The sequence below is a fragment of the Pseudophryne corroboree genome, chromosome 3 (assembly GCF_028390025.1).
Source record: "Pseudophryne corroboree isolate aPseCor3 chromosome 3, aPseCor3.hap2, whole genome shotgun sequence".
NCBI lineage: Eukaryota > Metazoa > Chordata > Amphibia > Anura > Myobatrachidae > Pseudophryne > Pseudophryne corroboree.
The window spans coordinates 636,018,718-636,035,760 of NC_086446.1; the positions used below are offsets into that span (position 1 = coordinate 636,018,718).

Here is a 17,043-nt window from a genome sequence, read left to right on the forward strand (position 1 = left end):
TTGTTCTGCTCTGACAGTATTGATTTGCCATACATTTGTATACATTAACAGAGAGATGTATAGAAGAAATAAAGACACACAGTATAAATTCAAGGTCATCTGTAAAGTTAAAATAACAAGTACACTTACAATAAAATAGTATACCTACAGTACACTTTATAAACTGTTATTTAATTGCTTTCAATTGCATAAGGTTTCCTCTGTCAGAAACATATCATTTAAATCAGTCATCTTCTCTTTTGCTTTTTTTATTTTTGCAAACACATGGAGAATATTCATAGTCCAAACAGATAGGACCTTGGTAGGAGTTGTACCCATGATGCAAAAATGTGCGGTACAACAATGCTATCCATTGTGAAGTGGAAATACTGAGGTCATGAGAGCAGTACTGATATCATGAGTTCAATTCTGGACCTTGGTTATATGTGTGGAGTTTGTATATTCTCAGAGTATTTCAGTGGCTTTCCATTGGGTCTACTGATAGGTTTATTGAAGAAAAAATGATTCCAGAGTATTTCTACTTATTAATGGGTTTGGTATATTTTGTCTTTGCTGACAATGTTGACATTCAGTATGTTGACATGAGAATGTGACATGGTTGTAATGTCGGTATGTTCATGATATGGTCACTGAGATTATGTTGACATTGTTGACAGCAAATTGACTCACAGCAAATTCTGGCAGTGGTTACCTATAGAAAGTACAGGAGCAATTCAATATTTCGACAACTGCTCTGAAAAGCATCTGCCCCCGTGATCAATATCAATGCCACAGAAGTAGCAGCGACACTTACCAGTGTCTGTCCTGTCAACTGCACATGCGTAGCCTAAGGTCACATGTGTGCACAACCAAAAGTCGCACTGTGAGGGAGCAGTGGTGTTATCTGCTTGTATCTCTCTCTCCGAGACCCCTTTTCCTCCTACCCGTATGAAGGAGTGGGGCTCTGAGAACAAGCATCATCTGAATATGGTATTGGTTCTCGCAAGTGAACAACAAAGACATTCTGTTTTCAGAGTTTGCTGAATATTAAGCAGCCCTTGTATTGGTGCATATGCGAAAAGCACCAAACCTCTGATCACTGGAGTATCTATAATGGGTGCAGTGTGTGCTATGCCCATGGGCCCCTGAGTACAGGGGACACACACACGCTGCACCCATTTTTTAATACTCAACCCTCCATAGTCCCTCATTACCAGAGCTGTTAAAACCCTGTGAAAATGGTGCAGTGGCCATTTTCAGACTACTGTGCATGCGCAGTAGAGAAATCACTGGGAAAATGGCTGCTGCACCATTTCCCAGAGATCTACGCATGCGCTGTAGAGTCTGAGCCCTCTAGAGTTCAGACTCTGCAGCGCTCCCGGCACCCCTGCTCCTGGCACCCCTGCATCTGATAACAGCATTTTCAGAGGTTTGACCATGAAATGTTCTTTGCATCTGCCATATGTGTCACAGAGTGCTGGGCTGTTTAACATGGAGGGGGATGTGGGTGCTGGACCAAAATGAAGCTGCAAGGATCTCCGTGGTCATTTTAAAATGATAACTGACAATAGCATCAGGACTGCACCTTTAAACAAATACATCCATATTGTACATAATTGTGGGTTTATGATACAAAAATATGAACTCGAGATACATTATTCTTAAACTACATTGGCATCCTGCAACCAGATTTATTGAAGGGCCTGCATAATCCATCCTGATACTGCTGCTCTTGTCCAAGAAAACTCAATCATTTTTAATAGTTCATCTATGCAAAAATCTGTAATACTAAAGTACTGCCTTATTAGGATATTGGGACACTTTACTGGTTTAGTTCACCTGATCGATGCTTAATATATGCCAAAGAAACAGATATTGCACTGCTGATGCCTTTCACTTCTCATATGTGAAGTGATCCCTAGGAGGCAAGTAATTTCAAACATAATTTTTACTACACTTTTCAAATACATTTTCTTCCTGTGTCCGTCAGTTGGATTGTCCAGCTATAGAATATTTGACTTGTGCTAATAAAGAGAAGTCCCATTAAAATCAATAGACTTTATCTTTAATGCATAGTCATTGGAATTAAGACATTTGTTTCCTCAGTAAAATCAAATGTATTAATCATCCATTATTAATTCAATGTAATTTTCTAAATGTACTATAAAATTTGGTTTATCACTTATTCCACCCCACTAAATTTACACGAGGACATAGGAATATGACTTTAATTGCACAATTAAATCTGACAATAATATTATTCAGGAAATATATTAGTAGTCCAGAGACATTGATTCATTTTTGTAAGTAAATATTAAGTTCTGTTTGGTGGAACGATCGCCATTAAACACTAATTACTTTATTGATCAGAAGACAGTGGTTCAAACACATCTTATCCTTTGTCTGACTAAACAGGAAAACTGTGACGCATAGAGAATAATACCCACTTCATAGATACCTGTTCACCATATTTAGAATGACTTTATGCCCTCCAGAGAAATAGAATGTCCAACAGCAATTAAATCTTAATTTCATCTCTTATACATTGTGCACACCATCATAGAGATTCACTCTAAATCTATAGTATCTGCTAATATCCAAGTGGTGCTGTCAACTTAGTCTTGTGGGATTCATACATTCCTATAATGTACACTTCTGATAAGCAGATAATTCAGGTAATTGCCCTGGCATGCTGAATTTAAAGGAGACATTTTTATTATAGAGCAAATTTTATAACATGCTCCTTATAATACAGCAACATAAATGTTACCAAAAACTTTATTACCAACTTAACAAGACTACAAAACATATACTGCATACTAAAGCAGTTTGATTCGATAAATGTATGAATAAACATTATCCTAACACTCACACTCAAAAATGGCTTAACATATTGGTTTCATCATGGTTCCCAGGTCTGGATATCCCAATTGCAGCTGCTTTAATTCACTTATGTTTTACGTAGATAGTCTTTTCATCTCCTGTCATATATCTGGTTGGGTTACGGTGCTCTTTGAGCCATGTTCTTCTAATTTATATTCTGGCCGATTAGATGTTACTACTCTGGTCTTTGTATAACTATATAATTTAATATCACTTTATTTATGCTCATCAGACTTTATAGTCTTCGCCAATCATTAGATTTTTTTTCTTTTTGGTCAATTTTATTTTGCTGGTGAAAATGCTGTAGGTCTTTGTTCTTGGGGTCTTAGAGCTCATTAACACACAAACGTCCAAGCGTATAAAGACCAGAAGTTGTTCAACTGGACTTCTGGTGGTTTTTAGAAAATATTTCCTTGTAATTTTCCCTTTCAAGCAGCTACTGCTTTTTATAAAGTATTCTATGTGCACTGGCTAATCATGATAACATTAGGAAGCTGCTCTTAAGTTTATGGCCTATGGCTGTTAGGCAGTTAATCTATTGTTTCCACTTTGCAGTCATCACTTCTTTGCACTTCAGCTGTACAAATCACTGGAAACTTTCCCTTCTGCAAGAGTATGACTTCTGCCATGTTACATAAAGCTGTCATCCTTATATGTCACAAAGGATGGGCTGTATCATGCTTGGCATATTGTATGCGATGCATCCTGTCACTTATCACATGCATAGTGGTGTTTATTAATACCATGGGGGTAATTCCAAGTTGATCGCAGCAGGAAATTTTTTAGCAGTTGGGCAAAACCATGTGCACTACAGGGGGGGCAGATGTAACATGTGCAGAGAGAGTTAGATTTGGGTGTGGTGAGTTCAATCTGCAATCTAAATTGCAGTGTAAAAATAAAGCAGCCAGTATTTACCCTTCACAGAAACAAAATAATCCACCCAAATCTAACTCTCTCTGCACATGTTATATCTGCCTCCCCTGCAGTGCACATGGTTTTGCCCAACTGCTACAAAATTTCCTGCTGCGATCAACTTGGAATTACCCCCCATATTCAGAGTCCTTCTTTTTGCACATTACAACAGTGGAGTCCCCCTTTTTACACATCGTGGCAGCATAGTCCCCCTTTTTACACATTACAGCAGCAGAGTCCCCCTTTTTACACATTATGGCAGCAGAGTCCCCCTTTTACACATTAGGCAGGCACAGTCCCCATTTTTACACATTATTGCAGCACAGACCCCTTTCACGTTAGGCAGACACAGTCCCCCTTTTAACATGTTATGGCAACAGAGTCCCCCATTATACACATTATGGCAGCAGAGTCCTCTTTTTACACATTAGGCAGGCTGAATCCCCTTTTTACACATTATGCAGCAGAGTCCCCCTTTTTACATATTAGGCAGCAGAGTCCCCTTTTTTTCACTTTAGGCAGGCAGAGATCCCCTTTTACACATTATGGCAGGCAGAGTCCCCCTTTTTACACATTATGGCTGCAGAGTTCCCCTTTTTACACATTAGGCAGGCAGAGTCCGAGAGAGAGAGAGAGAGAGAGAGAGAGAGAGAGAGACTGCCCCACCAATAACTGGACTTACAAAATTATATTTATATAAAATTGAAAAAAAATCTTATTTTACATACCATTCACCACCCTCAAGTGAGGGCAGGTGAGGGAAAAGTCACCTAAGCACCTTTTTGCAGTTTTGCACCACACCCTGTGCTTGTGCTGCGCTGGGCTGCTGCTGCACTGTGAGACTATGAGGATGAGCTGGATGACATGGATTGCCTCCTTCTCCTCCTCCCCATCTAAAGCAGCTATTCGCGGTGCAGGCAGGGCACAGGGCAGTGTAAGAGTCAGCTGGGAGAGACGACATCACGTCTCTACCGAGTTGGGAGACACTGCAGGGGGGACGGATCATCTGATCCTGGCACTGACAGTTCCAGAAGCTGGCAGCAGCAGTGCTCCCTTGTGGCTGCGGGAGACGGAAGGCAGCGGCAGGAGTGAGTGTAGCATAGACAGCGGCCGTGCGGGTGTGCTGCCAGATGGTGTGCCCTTAGTGTATTTGCGCTGTGGACAAAGCACCATTGGCACACACCTAGTTACGGCCCTGGTGGCCACAAGTGTTTCATATTGTAGCTATTCTGATAACTACAATGTACTGTAGCAACACATGACAGTCTTTAGTTCTACTGCAATAGCATAGCGGTGCTCTTCTATTTTTATGGAACTCTTCATGTAGTTTTGCATACATTAGTCCATAATCGGGTTAGTTTGATGCAGCTTTCTGATTAAATATAGTTTACTGCAGAAATATGTTTTTTTTTCATTCAATTTCTATAGCTTCACCCATATTTATTTTGCAATATCACATTTACATACTGTATAAACAACATGTGATTATTATCTATACTAAGGGAAATACCATAGTAATTTGACCTTTCTGGATACAATCATCTAGTACAGTGGTTCCCAAACGCAGTCTTCTAGGCACTCCAACAGTCCAGGTTTTAAGGATATCCATGCTTATGCACAGGTGACCTAATTAGTGCCTTAGTCAGTTTGATTATACCATCTGTGCACATGTAGGGAAATCCCCAATACCTGGACTGTTAGGATGTCATGAGGACAACATTTGGGAACCACTGAGTAAGGCGTAGAAAGACCTAGGAGGTCATTCTGAGTTGATTGCTAGCTGAATTTGTTCGCTGCGCAGTGATCAGGCTTAAAATCGTCAGTGCGGCGCAATGCACAGGCGCGACGTACGAACACAACGAACGATGTCGTTTTGAACAGGGTCTAGCGATGCATTTCTGTCGCACTGCTTGCCGCAGAGTGATTGACATGAAGTGGACGTTTCTGGGTGGCAACTGACCGTTTTCAGGGAGTGTGTGGAAAAACGCAGGCGTGCCAGGAAAAATGCAGGCATGGCTGTCCGAATGCTGGGCGGGTTTGTGACGTCACACCTTGAACTGAATAGTCTGAAGTGATCACAAGCGCTGAGTAGGTTTTGAGCTACTCTGAAACGACACAATTTTTTTTTGCAGGCGCTCTGCGATACAACTGTTCGCACTTCTGCTAAGCTAAAATACACTCCCAGTGGGCGGCGGAATAGCATTTGCATGGCTGCTAAAACTAGCTAGTGAGCGATCAACTCGGATTGACCCCCCTAGTCTCTTGAGTATTGAATTTTCACAAATATTCCCTTATTAGCAGCAACTTCACCTTAAGGCATAGGTTCTCAAACATGGGGGCAGATGTATTAACCTGGAGAAGGCATAAGGAAGTGACAAACCAGTGATAAATGCAAGGTGATAACGCACCAGCCAATCAGCTCCAATATGTAAGTTGACCCTTATGAGCTGATTGGCTGGTGCATTATCACCTTGCACTTATCACAGCTTTATCACTTCTTTATGCCTTCTCCAGGTTTAATACATCTGCCCCATGGTCCTCAAGGCACCCCAACAGTCCAGGTTTTAAGTTTATCCATGACTTAGCATGTATGGTTAAATCTGAATGAGGGGATGCCTTGAGGACTGCACTTGAGAACGTCTGCCCTAAGGGAATCATTTTTCTTATTTGTGGCCATGATGTGCAGCTGTGCACAACACTGAGAAATTTAGTATCCCAACATCGCACAGATTATTGTGCACCTCTATGGTATGAGGAAAAAAGTTGGTGATGGCTTTAAAACTATTTCTTTGGTAATTTGTGGATATCATTACCAACTGCCCCCAAATTGTCAATGACCAAGACTTCTGATTTGTTAGATTATCCACTATAAACTTAATGAGTTGATGAATAAACATTTATCATATTTTTCTCACTGACATTATTGTCCTAACCCAGGTTTACAAGTCTGACATTATGGTCCAGGTTTTTTTTAAGGATAGCCATAGTTGATTCCAGATGGTTATATCAAATTGACTGAGGTACTAATTAAGCTAACTGTGCTTAAGCATATATATCCTTAAAACCTGGACTATAATGGTCAAGATTTGGAAACTATAGGGGTCATTCTGAGTTGATCGCTCGCTAGCAACTTTTTGCAGCCGCCTATGGGGGAGTGTATTTTAGCTTTGCGAGTGTGCGAAAGCTTTTGCAGCTGACGGCACAAAAAAGTTTTTTGCATTTTCTAAGTAGCTCTGGACTTACTCAGTCACTGCAATCACGTCAGTCTTTTTGGTGCCGGAATCGATGTCAGACACCCGCCCTGCAAACGCTTGGATACGCCTGCATTTTTCCAAACACTTGCAGAAAACGTCCAGTTGACACCCACAAATGCCCTCTCTCTGTCAATCACCTTGCGATCGGCTGTGCGAATGAATTCTTTGTTAAATTCATCACCCAGCACCAATCTTCTTTGTGCCCGTACGACGTGCCTGAGCAATGATAAGCATGCGCAGTTTTGCTGAGATTTAACCTAATCACAGCGCTGCAAAAAGTTGCTAGTGAGCGATCAACTCGGAATGACCCCCTATGCAGGGACGTGCGGTGAGCTAAATAGCTCAGGAGGCACTGGCTAGCACCAGAGCCAGATTTACATGCAATATATGAGCCAAAACATACATCTGGGCATTATACACATGTGCAGCAATATAAACTCTTGGAAATTTGGTAGGATTTGATCAGAGATGTGCAGAAAAGTTAGCCAGGTGAGGCACTGCCTTACCTGCCATAGACTTTTTGCTCCAGAGTTTTGGCTATAAAAATTATTAGAATAATGCAAAGAAGATATTTCAAACATATTCTTTGTATTTTTCATATACTTTATACAGTCAAAACTCTGGCACAAACGTTAGTATGACAGGAAAGGCTCTGCCTCACCTGCCTCACCCCACCGCACGTCACTGGCCCTATGTACTAATGGGATAGCAGTAGAATGTTGATGATTACACCTGACCTGTTACTAGGTGATTGTTGCACCTGACCTGTTACCAGGTGAACATTGCATCTGAGGACATTGTCCAGGTGTGCTGTGGTTAATGAAAAGTTGTTGTTTTTTTAATATAGATGAAATCTTACTAGATACCTCTTACATTGCAGCAATGTTACTTAATTATACAAAGTATATATTTTATGCCTAAACATATTTTTGCTTTGAAGCCCAGCATATTTTACAGATACAATGCACTACCATGGTGGAAGGATTCCATATGGACCAACTTCAAGACTGACACAGACATGGTCCTACTTAATAACTAGTTACACAATGCTGAATTTGCAAAGGTTCCCAAGGCATACTCATGATCATAAGTTATACTTCCACACTACTGTTTACAATAAGTTAATGTTGTGCAAAGTCAAACAAAGACAAAAACATGTGGATTGTGATACTGTAGCTTCATTCTTTCTCCCAGCAATCACCCTCTGAACTTGTTGAACAGTATTCCTCTGGGCCGATTCACAAGGCTGAGAATAAACTGCTTAAATATTGAAACATTTATTCTATAAGGCAAAACTTAACAAAAAGCAATTTGGAGAGAAAAAATACAATAAATCTAAAATGAATGAACACTAAAACAAGACTAAAATCATAAACAGAGACTTATTAGTCCAATATAGCAGCATTCTCCTCACAAAGGGGTATATTCAATTGAAGTTGGATCCAGTCTGACACGCATTTGTCAGAATGTATCCGACCAGGGCTATTTAAATGGCCATCTCAATTCCACTTTTAAAAAAGTTGAATTGAGATGAGGGAGCAGAGAGGATGAGACGTGGGTGGGGGATACGGGGGAGAGCCGTGGGGAGACGGGGGAGAGCAGCACTACAGCAGCATTGTAGGAGGATGTGGCACCGTCTCCAGACCTCACGGCAGCGCCCACCCGGCTCCAGCAAGTGAGACCTCGCTTGCTGGAGCTGGGTGGATGCTACTATGAGCGGCGGCTGTGCCACATCCTCCTGCATATGCTGTGCTGTAGCCGCTGCTCTCCCCCATCTCCCCACGGCTCCCTCCCCCCCCCCCCCATCTCCTCCTCTCCTTCTCTCATGTCTCTCATCTCAATTCAACTTTTTTTAAAGTAGGATTGAGATGGTCGGAAAGGGGGCCAAAACCTGTCGGATTTGGCCCCGTTTCCGACAGAAGCACATGGATCAGCGGCTATTCCGCTGATCCACATGGTTTCCGACAAGTTTAATTCCCCCAAGATTTTGGGGTATATTGAGTAGGAGGGGACTCCTTCTGACCTAAAAAAGTAAAAAGTACCCCAAAATAATCATACTGTTTATAACACACATTTCCAATTCCTCCTAAGCAATGAAAAACCATTATACACTATAAGAACACTGGCTCATCCTCTTGAAGGTAAAACACTCCGCCACATGTAACCCTAAGGAATCACAAGTGGTATACAGAAGAGCACCAAACTTTATATAACAACTTCTATTACCAACAATAATTGCAAAAGATACAAAACGTTAACGAATAAAGCATTTTAGAAATATCACTTATATATATATATATATATATATATAATTTATATATACAGTACAGATAGTGAAAATCAAGAAGAGGGTTGGCAACTACCATGTATTAGTCAGGCACAAACTATATGGATATACAGCTCAAAACCAAAATATTGATTTCAAGCTAAATTCTTTGGGGGGTTTTAAGTGCAAATTATCACTATGTGTGTCATTTCTCTGCACAATAGCAACAGCTACATTTTATTATTTCTACTAAAAACTGTCAGTTTTTGTGTATTTACATTTTTAGACTTATGTACCTGTATGTTGTTTGTATATTATTCAATTATAAGGTTTTCCAACCTATACCTACTGTATATAGCCTATCTGTATTTGTTGCTCACAAGTGTAGTCACATGTCTTATTATCACTGGAACAACTGTGAAGTATAGTTAAATGGCGCTTATGTGGGGTGAGGTGAGGCAGGTGAGGCAGAGCCTTTTCTGTTATACTAACACATTGCTGTCCATTACGCTGATGGCTGTCCATTGCGCTGATGCTGTGAGACGCTGTAGATGCTGCTGCAGGCCGGTGACACACAGAGGACCGGAACCGGAAGTCACGTGATGGGTGCATGCACAGGAAGGAGACGGCTGCCGGTGCCGGGAACTGGGGAGCATGGAGCGGAAAGGTGCGACAAAGGTGCGGGACGGATCAGGAAGGAGCTGGGACTAGAGTGAATTAGATGCCGGATGCAAGTGCCAGGTGGAGGAGAACAAGATGCAGGATGGTGATAGTGGCTGGTGGAGAGACTGGACTGTGAGCGTGTGAGTGGGTGAAGACACCTGAAGTGCTGGAAGCCGGGTGCACATCAGCAAGTGAGACAGTGAGCCAGAGCAACTGCAAGCAAAGAAGACATTGGAGAGAGGAGAAGGGAAGAGGTGAAGCGGTGCCGCAGGAGAGGGCCCCCAAAGATAAGTATTAGCTTTCCTACTTTATTGTATAAGTGATTGTTTTTCTTCTTTTCTCTCTCCTCTTGTCCTTGATTGAATTAGCAATTTCTGTTCTGTTGTGAATATTGTTTCTCTTCACAGCTAGGCCAAAGTACAATATCATAGTGCATAGTTTATATTGTTTTTCGGAAGGTAATAGGGAGATAGAGTTTTCAATCAAATGGGTGGGGCTATGATTGAGATTCTCACTCAGTGCATGTCATGCAAGATGTATGCACACCTGAAGCAAACGTCCCAGTGTGAATACATCTTGCGAGATGTGTGCGAACAGCTGCCCTTTAAGCCCAGTTAACTGATCTAGAGCAGACTGTTAGAAAACTGATGGATATTCACAATCTCGAGCAAAGTTTAGATAGAACGGTGGAGGAGTTGCAGGGACATTGGTAGATGAGGATGAACTGGTAGCCAGCTGGGTCACAGTTAGATGGAAGAAAAAGAGGGGGAGGCACGACCTCTCTGAACTACCAAACCCCAACAAATTTGCACAATTGGATGAAGATTCGGTGGATGGTAGTGAAGAAATGACAGAGCTGGAGGAGACTGTTCCCTCTAGCAACTATAGGAGCGGTTCCACCGGCATTGATAGGATAAAAGAAAGCGAGGAACCTAGTCAGATTGTGATGGTAGGGGATTCTATTACAGGTAGAGAGACAGGGCAATTTGCTACCGGCACCGTGATTGCAGTACAGTCTGTTGGCTCCTGGGTGCTCGGCTATGGCACATTGTGGACCGGGTAGAAAGATTGTTGGGAGGGGCTGGGAATGACCCAGTGGTCTTTGTGCTTTGTTGTTGGTACCAACGACAAGGTTAGTGATAGGTGAGATGTCCTTTAGAAGAATTATAGGGACTTAGGCAAGAAACTAAAGGCAAAGACATCTAAGGTAACATTATCTGAAATATTACCTGTGCGACTCTAGCCTAGGGAGGCAGAGGGAGATTAGGGAGGTAAATGTGTGGCTTAGAGACTGGTGTAGGAAAGAGGGGATTGTGTTCCTGGGACACTGGGCGCACTTCTCAGTCAGGCGCCATCTTTTTTTGTCATGATGGATTGCACCTGAATGAGCAGGGGGCAGAAGTGCTGGGGGGGGGGGGGGGATGGTTAGAAGGTTGGAGGAGATTTTAAACTAGGTGCCTGGGGGGAGGGTTTAGCTAGAAACTACAGGTCATGCAGTGAGAATAGTAAGGATGGAGGTAGTGAACTAAATGGGGGTGGAGAAGGGGGAGGAAGCTGGCAAGGGTATTAACATGGGTACTAACAAGAGTTTTACCAAGGGTATTGCCAAAACACTAACGATGATTATGGGTCATCAATTCTGCATACAGAAAATGATGTCCCTAGAACAAGGCGGAATACTTATCTTAATTGTATGTATGTAAACACTAGAAGCCTTACAGGAAAAAGGGGGGGTACTAGAAGTCCTTGCAGCAAACAAATGGTATGATATTATAGACATTACTGAAACTTGGTGGGAGGAATCTCATGATTAGACAGTCAAAGAGGGTTATACACTATTCAGGAGAGATAAATTACACAAACAGGGTGGAGGGGTATGTCTTTATATAGGGGCATTTTTAAAACCTGATATGCGGGAAGATATTCACGAGGGGACTGTAAATCCCTAGTGAGGCCACATCTCGAATACTGTGCACAATTTTGGGCACCATACTACACAAATGATATCCTGGAACTAGAAAAGGTTCAGAGGCGGGTGACAAAACTGATTAAAGGGATGGAGACGCTGGAATATGAGGGAAGGCTTGCTAAGTTAGGCATGTTTACACTGGAAAAAGCAGATTAAGAGGGGGCATGATTAACATTTACAAATGTATAAGGGGACAATACACAGAGATTGCGGGGGATTTGTTTTTGGTAAAATATACACAAAGGACATGTGAAAACCCGCTTAGATTAGTGGAGAGGAAAGAGACAGAAAGGTTTCTTCACAGTAAGGACAATATGTATTTGGAATTCACTGCCTGAGAGAGTAGTAATGGTGGACTCGGTCATTGCTTTTAAGAATGGGCTAGATAAATTCCTATTGGATAGGGAAACACATGGTTATGGTGGGTAAATCATGCCCAATATATATATATATATATATATATATATATATATATATATATATATATACATATATAAAAGGAATAGACATAACGGCTAAACATTCACCACAGTTAAAATTTAGTCTTATAAATATTACAGTGTAGGAGATCACTAACAGGTTTACTCGATGGACAAATCATCTTTTTTCAACCTCAGAAACTATGTTACTATATTATATTGAATCCGGCAGGGTGTATCATGCATTGCATATTCCATGTGATACTTCTTGCCACTTAACACATGCATAGCTCAATGTATTAACACCATATTCATAAATAGTTTTGAATATAAATGCAAAGGACAGCTCTTCAGATAATAGCTATCCTTTTCATTGGGATGTAGTTAATTTCCCGAAGGATGGGATTCCGGCGGTTGAAATACCGACGCTGGAATCCCAAACAACGCCATAATACACAGAGCTTGCAGGGGATCTGTTTTTGGTAAGATCAACACAGAGGACATGTGGACATCTGCTTAGGTTAGAGGAGAGGAGATTTTGCATACAGAGACGAAAAGGTTTCTTCACAGTAAGGCCAATACGTGTTTGGAATTCACTGCCTGAGGGAGTAGTAATGGCGGAATCGTAAATACTTTTAAAATGGGCTAGATAAATTCCTAATGGATAAGGATATACAGGTTAATGGTAGGTAGATCACGCACTATAGTTAAAAAAAGGAATAAACACAACAGCTGACATTAACAACAGATAAAATTAGTCCGAAATATAATACAGTGTAGGAAACCACAATAGGTGGAACTCGATGGACAAATTGTCTTTTTTCAACCTCAGAAACTATGTTATTATATAAGCCAGGGTTTTTAACTATATAAGGTATATGAAAAATACAAAGAATATATTAAAAATATAATCTTTGCATTATTCTAATAATTTTTATAGTCAAAACTCTGGAGCAAAAAGTCTATGACAGGTGAGGCAGTATCCCTCCCCTGCCTGTCTTTTCCACACATCTCTGATCAAAACTCACCAAATTGCCATTAGTATATACTGCTGTACCTGTGTATAGTGCCCACATGACCCTTGGGCTCATATATTGTGTGCAAATCTGGCTCTGGCAGCAGCCAGTGCCTCCTGAGCCACTTACCTCACTGCACGCATGTCCCTGATTAAACATCATGTAAGGAACTGGAAAGACTGTTTGCTGACTGCACGCATCTCCTACGTTGCTTATCAAATTCCCATTCACAGCATTATGCTTCTTTTCTAGGTGTAGGTTTGGAGAAACCTTTCTTCCCTACACAGTTGTTACAGGGGACTCAGTGTTTGTGTAAGGAATCATTTTATTTAAAAGGAAGGTGGTTACAATTAACCAAAGTTTATAGAATCTTAACAAAAGACCCTTGTTTGCAACTTAAACTTTCTATTACAATTTAGTTTGCTAAGCAATCCGCTTGCAAGGTATTGAACAGCTGGTTACATTTCCAAAGGACACATTTTCATTACATAACATTAGCAACATTTACAATATACATGCAACAAACTTTCACGACACATTAGCCAGTTTGCTTTATATTACCCTGACAACTACTTAGTCTTTACTTAAACTAAAAGGACATGGCAAATACATTTAAAATTCAACAATATAGTGAACTTTTAATGTCCAACATAAAACGGTCATACCCGTCCTATTTGGTGAACAAGTCATTCACTTGGGGCTGCTTGATGAAGTGACGCAGTCTGTTTCCACTACACTACATTGTGTTTGCCAAGTAATGTGCTTATAGTAGGACCAGGTATAGCTTAAGTATGATAGGGGATAGCTCTATGGGTTCCGGTATGAATGGTCGACCATGTTATGGTCGACAGTCATTAGGTCGACCACTATTGGTCGACATTGACATGGACACATGGTCGACACATGAAAATGGTCGACACATGAAAATGGTCGACACATGAAAAGGTCGACATGAGTTTTTTTAACTTTTTTGTGTCGTTTTTTGCGTAAAGTGACTGGGAACCCCAATTAGTGCACCGCGTCCCCTCGCATGGCTCGCTTCGCTCGCCATGCTTCGGGCATGGTGCCTTCGCTCCGCTACCGCTTTGCTCGGCACAGATTACCGTTCCAATCGTAGTCCACGTGGATCGTAAAGTATGGAAAAGTTCCCCAAAATAAATTTTAAAAAAAAATTCATGTCGACCTTTTCATGTGTCGACCATTTTCATGTGTTTACCATGTGTCCATGTTGACCATGTCAATGTCGACCAATAGTGGTCGACCTAATGACTGTCGACCATAACATGGTCGACCATCTGAACGGATACCAGCTCTATGCATAGTATCTTAAGAGTGGTGCTATCCATTCACTATATGGAAACTCTGTCCAGGTCACTGCAATAGATGATTTCTATCTGACTCTGTCTATAGCAAGATACATATAGTTAGAGGGCTGTATACAGTAGCCGTGTAGATGAATGGGGTAGAGATAGGCTTTTATTATAAGTTCCTGCTTCTCTTCACTACAGATGTCACGGGGTGTCAAGTAGAAAGATGCTTCAATGACACAGAGGGCTGCAACACACTCCCTTCTTTCTCTGGACAGTGCTGTGCTGTAGAGGTGCTGATGAGACACAGGCTGCTCACTGCATGAGGGGAGGCGGAGTCAGACTCCATTTCCTCTAATAGGCTGCCACCCTATCAGACACAGTGGGACCACCCTCCCGATGTCGCCTCTGCATTCCCCTGGTTTATGAAGGGATGTCCTTATTTTGGTAGTGGGCAGCAGCACCCATTCCCATCTGCCTGACTGCACTGTCCACCTGCTGCTCCACTCAGGCGTCAATTCCCTGACACTGGGTATGTGACCTGCTCCTGACCTCTTTGAGCAGCTGCAGAGGCTGCTGGGAATTGTCTGTCTGATGACAGACATGCACAGGGTTAGATATAATATCTGGCTTAGAGGTGTATTACAATCACTTCCCCAATAAATCCTCAAAAACCCACTTATCACTTCCTAAAGAATCTGCTTCTTCCGTATAAAGCCTCTCTTTATAAGTACTCACTACAATGCAATCCCCTGAGGAAGTCATTAAAATCAAAGCCTCCAATTATGTTACACTGTATATATTTACAGACAATTCAGAGACAGATGTGAGTAGCACTGCTGCTGCGTACAACGCTGTGATAAAATATGCAAAAACAACAGAAGGCGCCTTGTGTAAAGACGTCCACTGCCAGTTTTGTGATCTGCTGCTGCGTCCGAAGACATGTACATGAAGAAAGAGGTGCAGCTGTGGGACAGAGGGACGAGAAGGCCCTGCTTATGAGATCTCCCACATTTTAGATGGTATCTGTTTCTTTAGTTCTTACTTTTCCTGTAATGTATGCTGATGTAGCTACACAAACACTCTCGAGCAGGTGTGGACAATAAGTGGGTAATACTCTGACCAGGGCACATGGCTGGTGCTCCGGTTGTCCTACTATCAGTCTTTGGGTGGTATTCAATTGTTTGAACAGTCAGTTGGGTGTCTGTTTTTTCAAGTGTAATAGACAGGAACCTCTCTCTCTTTTATCATCGGCACTGAGGGATCAGCCTCAAATAATCATTTTTCAAACACATTACAATTAGGAACTGATTGGCTGGGGCACTATTTATCATAAACAATGGGCAGTATTCAATTCTTTTCACCTCCTATCACACCTGTTGTGTCTCTGCTGATGGGCGTAGGTAGTATAATAATTTCAGCTCGCTACCCCCCCGGGTAGCGAGGGCACCCTAACCCTGTACACAGCTAAACTTCATTACTAGAGGTGCGATATGCACAATAACGGGGATCACTTTAGAAAGGAGATTGGGCGTGATAAATCATTTGAATACCGCTCAATGAGTTTTATCATTCACAACGAGTTTTATCACTCATTGATAAATGAGCCCCAAAGTCTCTTACTTTCCCTCCTTTTGTCTCCTTCATCTGTTTCCCCTCTCTGCCTGACATTTCCCCCTCTGCCTTTCTCCCTGACTCTCCCATTGTCCCTCTTTGTCTCTCTACCCTCACCCTCTCTGTCTCTCTATGTCTTTATATACAATTTTTGCCTATCCTGTTAATAGCAAATTCAAATGTCATGTATTTGAATTGTTTGTTCATGTGTTATTTACTATGTTGTACTTTTTATTAAATGACCCAATGGGACTGAGTCAGATGCTGCATGTCCATGTCTACATCTATTGGTGGTCGCTTGTCTGTGACTAAATGCAGATGCCACTACTAAGTTCTTTGCTGGTGTACATCTCTGCATCCGAACATACATGGACTGAGACGCCCACTGCCAGCATCGGTAGATACTGAAATACTGATTGGTGCATTGTTAGACGCACCATCAAAACTTACACCAGCCCTATGGTACGCATGCAGTTTCTCTGTCTGAGTGTGGTTGAGCATCTGTGTATGCAACCACTTTAACTGACACACCCACAACATGCCCATATCTCTGTGTGTGCTCTAAGCCATCTTCCTTCACTATCCACAAATGCCCACTACATTTGTAACACTTTTCTGAGAGTGTGTCTCAATGTGTCTCTGCGTGCACGCTATCTGGATACATGTTCATTGTTCTATGTGTCCATCATTGGCAGTGCATGCAACTAAAAATCAGTCCCAGTATGTATTGGTGTCATGTAAATTTATTGTCCAATGGCTGG

The 17,043-nt window shown here is 41.7% G+C and overlaps 1 protein-coding gene and 1 long non-coding RNA gene across 4 annotated transcripts in view; one reads left to right on the plus strand and one right to left on the minus strand.

The window, feature by feature from the left end:
* Positions 1-17,043, minus strand: part of PCDH15 (protocadherin related 15) — a 2,278,876-nt gene that overhangs the window by 334,779 nt on the left and 1,927,054 nt on the right. The gene's annotated exons all lie outside the window — the stretch shown is intronic.
* The window catches only part of LOC135056490 (uncharacterized), a 72,569-nt gene that overhangs the window by 20,236 nt on the left and 35,290 nt on the right, over positions 1-17,043 (plus strand). The window lies entirely within an intron of this gene.